The following is a 7509-nucleotide window of genomic DNA, read 5'->3' as shown; positions in this document are numbered from 1 at the left end:
ACCATGATGTCCTCTGGTCTCTCCTGACAACACGACTACTGAATGTAAGATGAAATCTTGCCATCCTTGCCTCTAAGGAGCACTCTGACCATATTTTTTCTAACCAGATTTGTTTGTCCTTTTATCATTCCATGGTGTTTTCAATATTCTTCTCCAGCATCAAAAAATACACCAATTTTCCTCCCCCCATAAAATTTACATCAGAGGACAGCATTGAAGCTGCAGCTCAGGGAGAGGGACATGTCTGATCAGAGCACACAGGAGCAGATGAAGGGGAGGAAGATAGAGTGGAGCACATCCTAACTCACCAAGCCTTGAGGATAATATTCCCATTCAGAGCATCCAATCCACAGAGAAGACAAAATGGCTGGCCCCTCTATGAGACACGACATCCCTCAATGACCAATAGCCCTACAGGGGACAGCACTGGAGACACAGTGTGGGAGTTCTGCCTGATCTGACCCCACCACACCGAGGCAAAACACTAAGGGTGTGCAACAGAACAGCAAGGGGAACAGAGCAATGAAGTTCCCAAGGAATACCAAAAATAGACTTTGGAGTCAGGACTTGGCACCCCATCAGACTCAATCATAAAACACTTCTACAGGTTAACAATCGCTGAAGACAAATGGGTGCATAAGCAAATGTGGCGAAGAAAGCTGATGGTACTCAGTATCAAAATATATAGCATCTGGGGTCTTAACGGTTTGAAGGTAAACAAGCAGCCATCTAGCTCAGAAGCAACAAAGCCCACATGGAAGAAGCATACCAGCCTGTGTGATCACCAGGTGCCAAAGGGATCAGTTATCAGGCATCAAAGAACAAAAAAATCATATCATTGTGTGCTTACCTCCCTGATAAGATTGCTGAAGATAAATGGGTGCATAAGCAAATGTGGTGGGGAAAGCTGATGGTGCTTGGCTATCAAAAGATATAGCATCTGGGGCCTTAAAGGTTTGAAGGTAAACAAGTGGCCATTGAGCTCAGAAGCAACCAAGTCCACATGGAAGAAACACACCAGCCTGTGTAATAATGCGGTGTTGACGGGATGAGGTATCAGGCATCAAAGAACAAAAAATCATATCAATGTGAATGAGGGGAAGTTCAAATTGGGGAACCCAAGACCCATCTGTAGGCAACTGGACATCCCTTTACATAAGGGTCGCAGGGAAGAGATGAGCCAGTCAGGGTGCAGTGTAGCAACAATGAGACATACAACTTTCCTCTAGTTCCTAAATGCTTCCTCTCTCCCCCACTATCATGATCCCAATTCTACCTTACAAATCTGGCTAGACCAGAGGATGTACACTGGTACAATAGGAAATGGAAACACGGAAACCCAGGACAGATGATCCCCTCAGGACCAGAGGTGAGAGTGGGAGGGTGGAGGGAAGGTGCGGTAGAAAGGGGGAACTGATTACAGGGATCTACATATAACCTCCTCCCTGGGGAAAAGACAACAGAAAAGTGGGTGAAGGGAGACGTCACACAGTGTAAGATATAACAAAATAATTTATAAATTATCAAGGGTTCATGAGGGAGGAGGGAGTGAGGAGGGAGGGGGGAAAATGAGGAGCTGATGCCAGGGGCTTACGTGGAGAGCAAATGTTTTGAGAATGATGAGGGCAATGAATGTACAAAGGTTCTTTACACAATTGATGTGTGTGTAGATGATGATACGAGTTGTATGAACTCCCAATAAAATGATTAAAACAAACAAACAAAAAACAAATGCATCAATTCTTCTTCAGTCTCTCTTATTCATTGTCCAAATTTTATATGTATATGACACAATGTAAAATACCACATCCTTGGGTCAGGTGCACCTTAATCCTCAAAGTACCATCTTTGTTTAATGATAATCTTAGGACGTCTTATGCAGCAGATTGACGTAACACAACTCATTTTTTAATCTCTTGACTACTGCTTCCATGAAGATTGTGGATCCAAGCCAGATGAAGTCCTTGACAAATTCAATCATTTCTGCATTTATTTTGATGTTGCCTAGTGGTCCCGTTGTGAGGATTTGGGTCTTCTTTACATTGAGCTGCAATCCCTACTGAAGGCTGCCATCCTTGGTCTTCATCAGCAAGGGCTCAAGCCCTCCTGTCAACAAGCAAGGTTCCGTCATGTGCACATTGCAAGTTGTGAACCAGCCTTCCTTCAACCCTGGTAGCGCATTCCTCTTCCCATCATCCAGCGTCTCTGATTGCTTACTCCGCGTGCAGAATGCATCAGTGTGCTGAGAGGATACCAGCCCGAGGCACGCTTTTTCTGATCGTAAACCATAGAGAATTCCCTTGTTCGCTTCACACAACTGCCTCTTGATCCACGTACAAGTTCTGCAGGAGCACAATGAAGTGTTCTGGAATTCCCAATCTTCTCATGGTTATCAATAGTATTATAGTCCACACAGTCAATGACTTTGCCTGGTCAATAAAACACATGTAAACACCTTTCTGGTATTCTACGAGCCAAGACACGTCTGACATCAGCAAGGATGCCCCTTGTCCTGGGCCCTCGACTCACTCTGGTCTGAAGCACTGGCAGCAACCTGTCGATGTACGGCTACTGTGACTGGTGTTGGATGCTCTTAAGCAAAATTTTGCTTCTCATGGAATAATATCAGTGTCTTCAATTTATGACAATTTCATAGTTACTCCCTTTCGATCATGCTCTGAGTACATAGTATTATACCAATATTAATTTCCTAGCTTTATCATGGTACCATGGTTATATAAAAAGTTAATATTAAGATAATTTGTTTTAAAAGAATACAAAAGCTCTCTGATCTATTTCTCAACTTTTTTATAAGTCTAAAAAGTATTCCATATTAAAAATGCGAAAAATGCCGTTTGGGCTTTTAATCATGTACTGCCCAAGAATGTGGCTTCCTCAAGTTCAGACTTTCTCGGTTGGCATGGGGATGCTGGAGAGGCTGGCAGGGCACCCTACAGGACCTTGGAGAGTGTGCTAAAGGCTTTGGCTTGCTCCTATTAGCTAATGAAGAATTAAGCAGGGAATGTGGAGGAAGATAGGAACTGGACATGTTTGTTTTCAGCAAAAAGAGACAAGAAAACAGAAGTATTGGGCTAGGCCTGGATTCAGGCAAACACCCAGTTAGTCTCAATTATTCATCCTGTTCTCCAGACAGAATTGACCCTGAGTGAGTGCATGACTCACAAGGGTGTTAGCACATTGCAATGTCTGGCTGGGAAGATTGCTCAAATCCCCCATAGGATTATCTTGGAGGAGCTTTGCAGGGTCCTGCTTTCTCTGCCACGCCTACAGTTCAGACATAACGAGGCTGTTAAAGCCTGTGGGTCTGAAAGGTAAGATGTACGTGCACTGTTTGACACTTTCTCTCTAGAATGATTCCTGAGCAAAGAAACTCGCTGAATTGGGTACCAGTCTGAAGTGCGTGAGAAAATACCTGGAATGGACCCGCTAGAAACAAGAGGAGAGACTCTGCCTTCTTCTTGGCCAACTCTGCTTGTGCGAGGGAGTGGAGAACCCTTCAGACTATATGATATCAACATTCCTGAGGGGGGTGTCGACCGGCCAGATATGAACTGGGAATTGCTAAGGGCAAAATTATATATAAAATATTAGCCTTAGAAATTACAAAATGGATTAATGAAGGGGTCTGTCTATAAAGGGATCCCAGAAATTTGGGAGTCTGTCCCTCCTCCCAAAAGAGTGGTGGGAAGTCAGTGGGAAAAAATGCACCCTTTCTCCCTAAAGCCATTCATGCCCCTTTGCTGACCCATCCAGGACAGACTGAGAATCAAGGGCTCCCCACCGCCTCCACCACTGCTGACTCAGAGCATATCTACAGAATAGAACTGCCCCATACAGTTCGGAGACGATGAAGCCATGAGAGCAGAAGGCCGCATCTTCCTCCTAAGGAGCAACTGTCAGATTTGACTCATTGACCTTGGGTTGAGTAGCCCAATGCTTAACCCACCATACCACTGAGGGTCTTAATCCCTGAAACCGAGGATATGGTCACCTCTCCACTAACCTACCTCATGGCCTGGCCTGACCAGAACGTGTGACAAATCAGTGTGGATGGCGAGCTCTGCTCTCAGAAATCCTGGAATCATGCAGTTAATATCCTAAACGCTCAAAGCCTACAAACTCCTAGGAAAGGCAGCGGTCAGTTCCTGTGTACTCACTACACATTGGGTTCTTGAAGTGAGTCTTTCTGGTCTGACAACAGCACGTCAGAGTGGGCGTTAGCATTCCCTTTGCACAGGGAATCTTCCTGATCGGGAGATAGAATTAGCTTGTGTGAGGTCATACAACTGCTGAGTGGCTACGTCCCAATTTGAATCCACACCTGGCTTTCCAAAGAGTCTCTCAGCTATCTTATAAGCCTGTTCCCTCTCCACTACTAGAGAAGCCCTGTGCTTGGGGGGGGGGCAAGGGGGGAGTAATTCACCCCCTGCGGCAACATTAGCAACCTGGAGCAGTGTTACCACTAACTATCATCCTGGAAAGTTGCTTTCTTTGCCCTTACTGTGTGAAGCCCCCCACTTGGGCATACAGCAGGGATCAGGGATTCAGGCTGTTTCATTGGGGTTGGGCATCAGCAGTCCATGGCCCATGAGGCTGCACTGAGGATGGCCCCTTGAGTGTGCTGTGAAGAAGAATCATGACTAGCACACCTGGGCTCCAAATGTTAGAAATGTGTGGGGACGTCCCGCAAGCAGTGGACGGCAGTGACACTTCTGGCTTAGATTTTGGGTGGTGTTACCAAAGCTCAAAGGTGAAAGAACAGACCATGCTAAGAGAAACAAGCACTTTGAAAATGAGAGAGGCCCAGGGGGCTTGCTGGCACCTTGCCAAAAACTTGATCTGTGAAGAAGAGCAGAGAAGTTTCCTTGTTCCCAGCAACCTCTGTCATCTGGCCTGGTGTCCTACGGAGGGAAAGGCAGCGGGGCCTCAGCCCCACTTCCTGGAGCCACCCGCTTCATTGCAGCATTCTAGCAGAGTCCGAGTCCACAGAAGACATTGTGAAGCGACCTACGCATCGACAAAGTCGAGTCTACCATTGACCATGTATTTATATTATATGCAAGCAACAGGGCAAGAATATGTTGTGTATTGCAGTCACCAGAAACAAGTGTTTGCTTGTAAAAAAAGAAGAGGAAAATCCACTTATCGTGGTAGGTTGTAAAGGAGAGGATAAAGTCTAAACTAGTCGTACTGTTGAGAAGACTTGCCTCGTACTTGACTTATTTCCCACTTTGCCCTGCTTTTAGTCTTTACTCCCATCATATTATTCCTTGGCTGCTTTTACATGTTCTCTTTCTCTCTCTCTCTCTGGAACAGTGTTCGACATATTCTTCCCCATGCGCCCTGTCATCTGAGTAGCTTCTATAACTCATAACGCAGATGAGGTTTTTGTCCTCAGAGGTCTGCCAATCTAAGCTTAGGTTGTGACTCTTTCATACATACACGATGGACTCTTCTATCAAAACACTTACCCTCTGTTTGTTAGCTCCTTCAGGGAAGTAACTGAACCTTACTATTACACCCCCCCCCCCCAGTTTTTAATGTCCTAGGTTTCAGAAATAGATGATAAGCAAGAGCAAACGGACATCCAGATGCTGATTAGGCATCTCTGCACAGGGGTCCCATGGGCTTCTCATGTTGAACTAAACCTGAGATTCCTGTCACTGTCTGAGACCCATCAGCACTCTTTAGGTTTTCTCTTCCCTCCACTTTCTTCATCGAGCCAGGTGCTCCGTTTGATCTATTCAGTGTAACATAAAGATGAAGCATTTAAGAGATAGTGAGCATTGTCCACACGACTTGCACTCCCAGCAGTTTCCGGAGGTATGTTCCAGCCTGCTCACATTCTGACAATGGACGTTGACGAGAAAACGGTCCTTTTCTAAAACCACCCATCTCAGATGTCATGCAACGAGGATTTAAACCCAAATAGCATGGTTGTGAGGTTTTACCACCTAAATGTTTCTCAGTCCTCACAGGTCACTTTTACCTCATTTTCCCTTGCAATCCATTCTCCAGAATGAAGCCATAGACATTTCCCTGAATGAATTTTCTTAAAACTTTTCATTGAGCCCTACCACCCCCGAATAAAGGCATTTTGAAAATAAAGAATTTGTGAATTCCCAAAACAAGGTAAAAATAAAGGTATTCATTACCAGAGGTAAATGAATACCACTGGTGATTTTCCCCCGGGTTCTCTTTCGCCTAGCCCAGGAGACCTTGAGCTTCTACTCTGAAAACTGTACAGAACACGAGAGACAAGAGATGACGCTTAGTGCTTACTCAAAATGGGGTCTACCTCAAACAACCTGCACAGACTGGAAACCCAAAATGTTCAGAAAAAGCCTCCGTCACACAGAAAGGCAGAGGAGACGTGCACTGGGTAAAGGGACAACATGAACTTCTGTTAAAATTATATAATAATAACTGAACCCTCAAAGGGACTTATCAGTGTGAATCTATGCCACCTGTGTGGTCAGAAAACTATGAATGAAGAATTTTACTGAAAATAGTACCAGGAGACTGGCAGACACAATTTGAATCTTCTTGAGGTGAATTCAACATCAACGCAAGCCTCTGAGAATTTCTGCAGATAAAGTTACACGGAAAATGAGCAACTAACAATAAAATAAAACTTTAAAAACACAGGGGAAAAAAGTACATCGTGGAATGAAAACAGGCAAAAACAACAGACAGTAGAAGCAAAACCACAAATTTTCTAATATCAAAGTCAGACACAAAATATAAAATAATGATGTTTAATTGCTTCAAGGGAAATGGAAGAGAAAAAAACAACAACAAAAAAATCGACTTGAAACACATGCAGGCCCGCAGGATCACTGAAGACAAAGCAGGTGCATAAGCAAATGTGGTGTAGAAAGCTGATGGAGCCCAGCTATCAAAAGATATAGTGTCTAGGGTCTTAAAGACTTGAAGGTAAACAAGCGGCAATCTATCTCAGAAGCAACAAAGTCCACATGGAAGAAGCACTCCAGCCTGTGTGATCATGAGGTGCAGAAGAGATCGGTTTTCAGGCATCTAAGAACAAAAAATCATATCCCTGTGAATGAGGGGGAGTGCAGAGTGGAGATGCAAAGCCCATCTGTAGGCAACTGGACATCCCCTTACTGAAGGTCCACAGGGAAAAAATGAGGCAGTCAGGGTGCAGTGTAGCAATGATGAAACACACAACTTTCCTCTAGTTCCTAAATGCTTCCTCCTCACTCACTATCATGATCCAAAATCTGTCTAGACCAGAGGATGTACACTGGTACAGATAGGAACTGGAAACACAGGGATCCAGGATAGATGATCCCTTCAGGACCAGTGGTGGGAGTGGCAATACCTGGAGGGTGGAGGGAGGGTAGGGGAATCGATTACAGGGATCTACATATAACCTTCTCCCTGGGGTACAGACAACAGAAAAGTGGTGAAGGGAGACATTAGACAGGGTAAGATATGACAAAATAATACTTTATACATTATCAA

Source organism: Tenrec ecaudatus, chromosome 2 (assembly GCF_050624435.1).
Source record: "Tenrec ecaudatus isolate mTenEca1 chromosome 2, mTenEca1.hap1, whole genome shotgun sequence".
Classification (NCBI taxonomy): domain Eukaryota; kingdom Metazoa; phylum Chordata; class Mammalia; order Afrosoricida; family Tenrecidae; genus Tenrec; species Tenrec ecaudatus.
The sequence above is the reverse complement of the archived record's forward strand: the minus strand, read 5'-3'. Positions refer to the sequence as shown.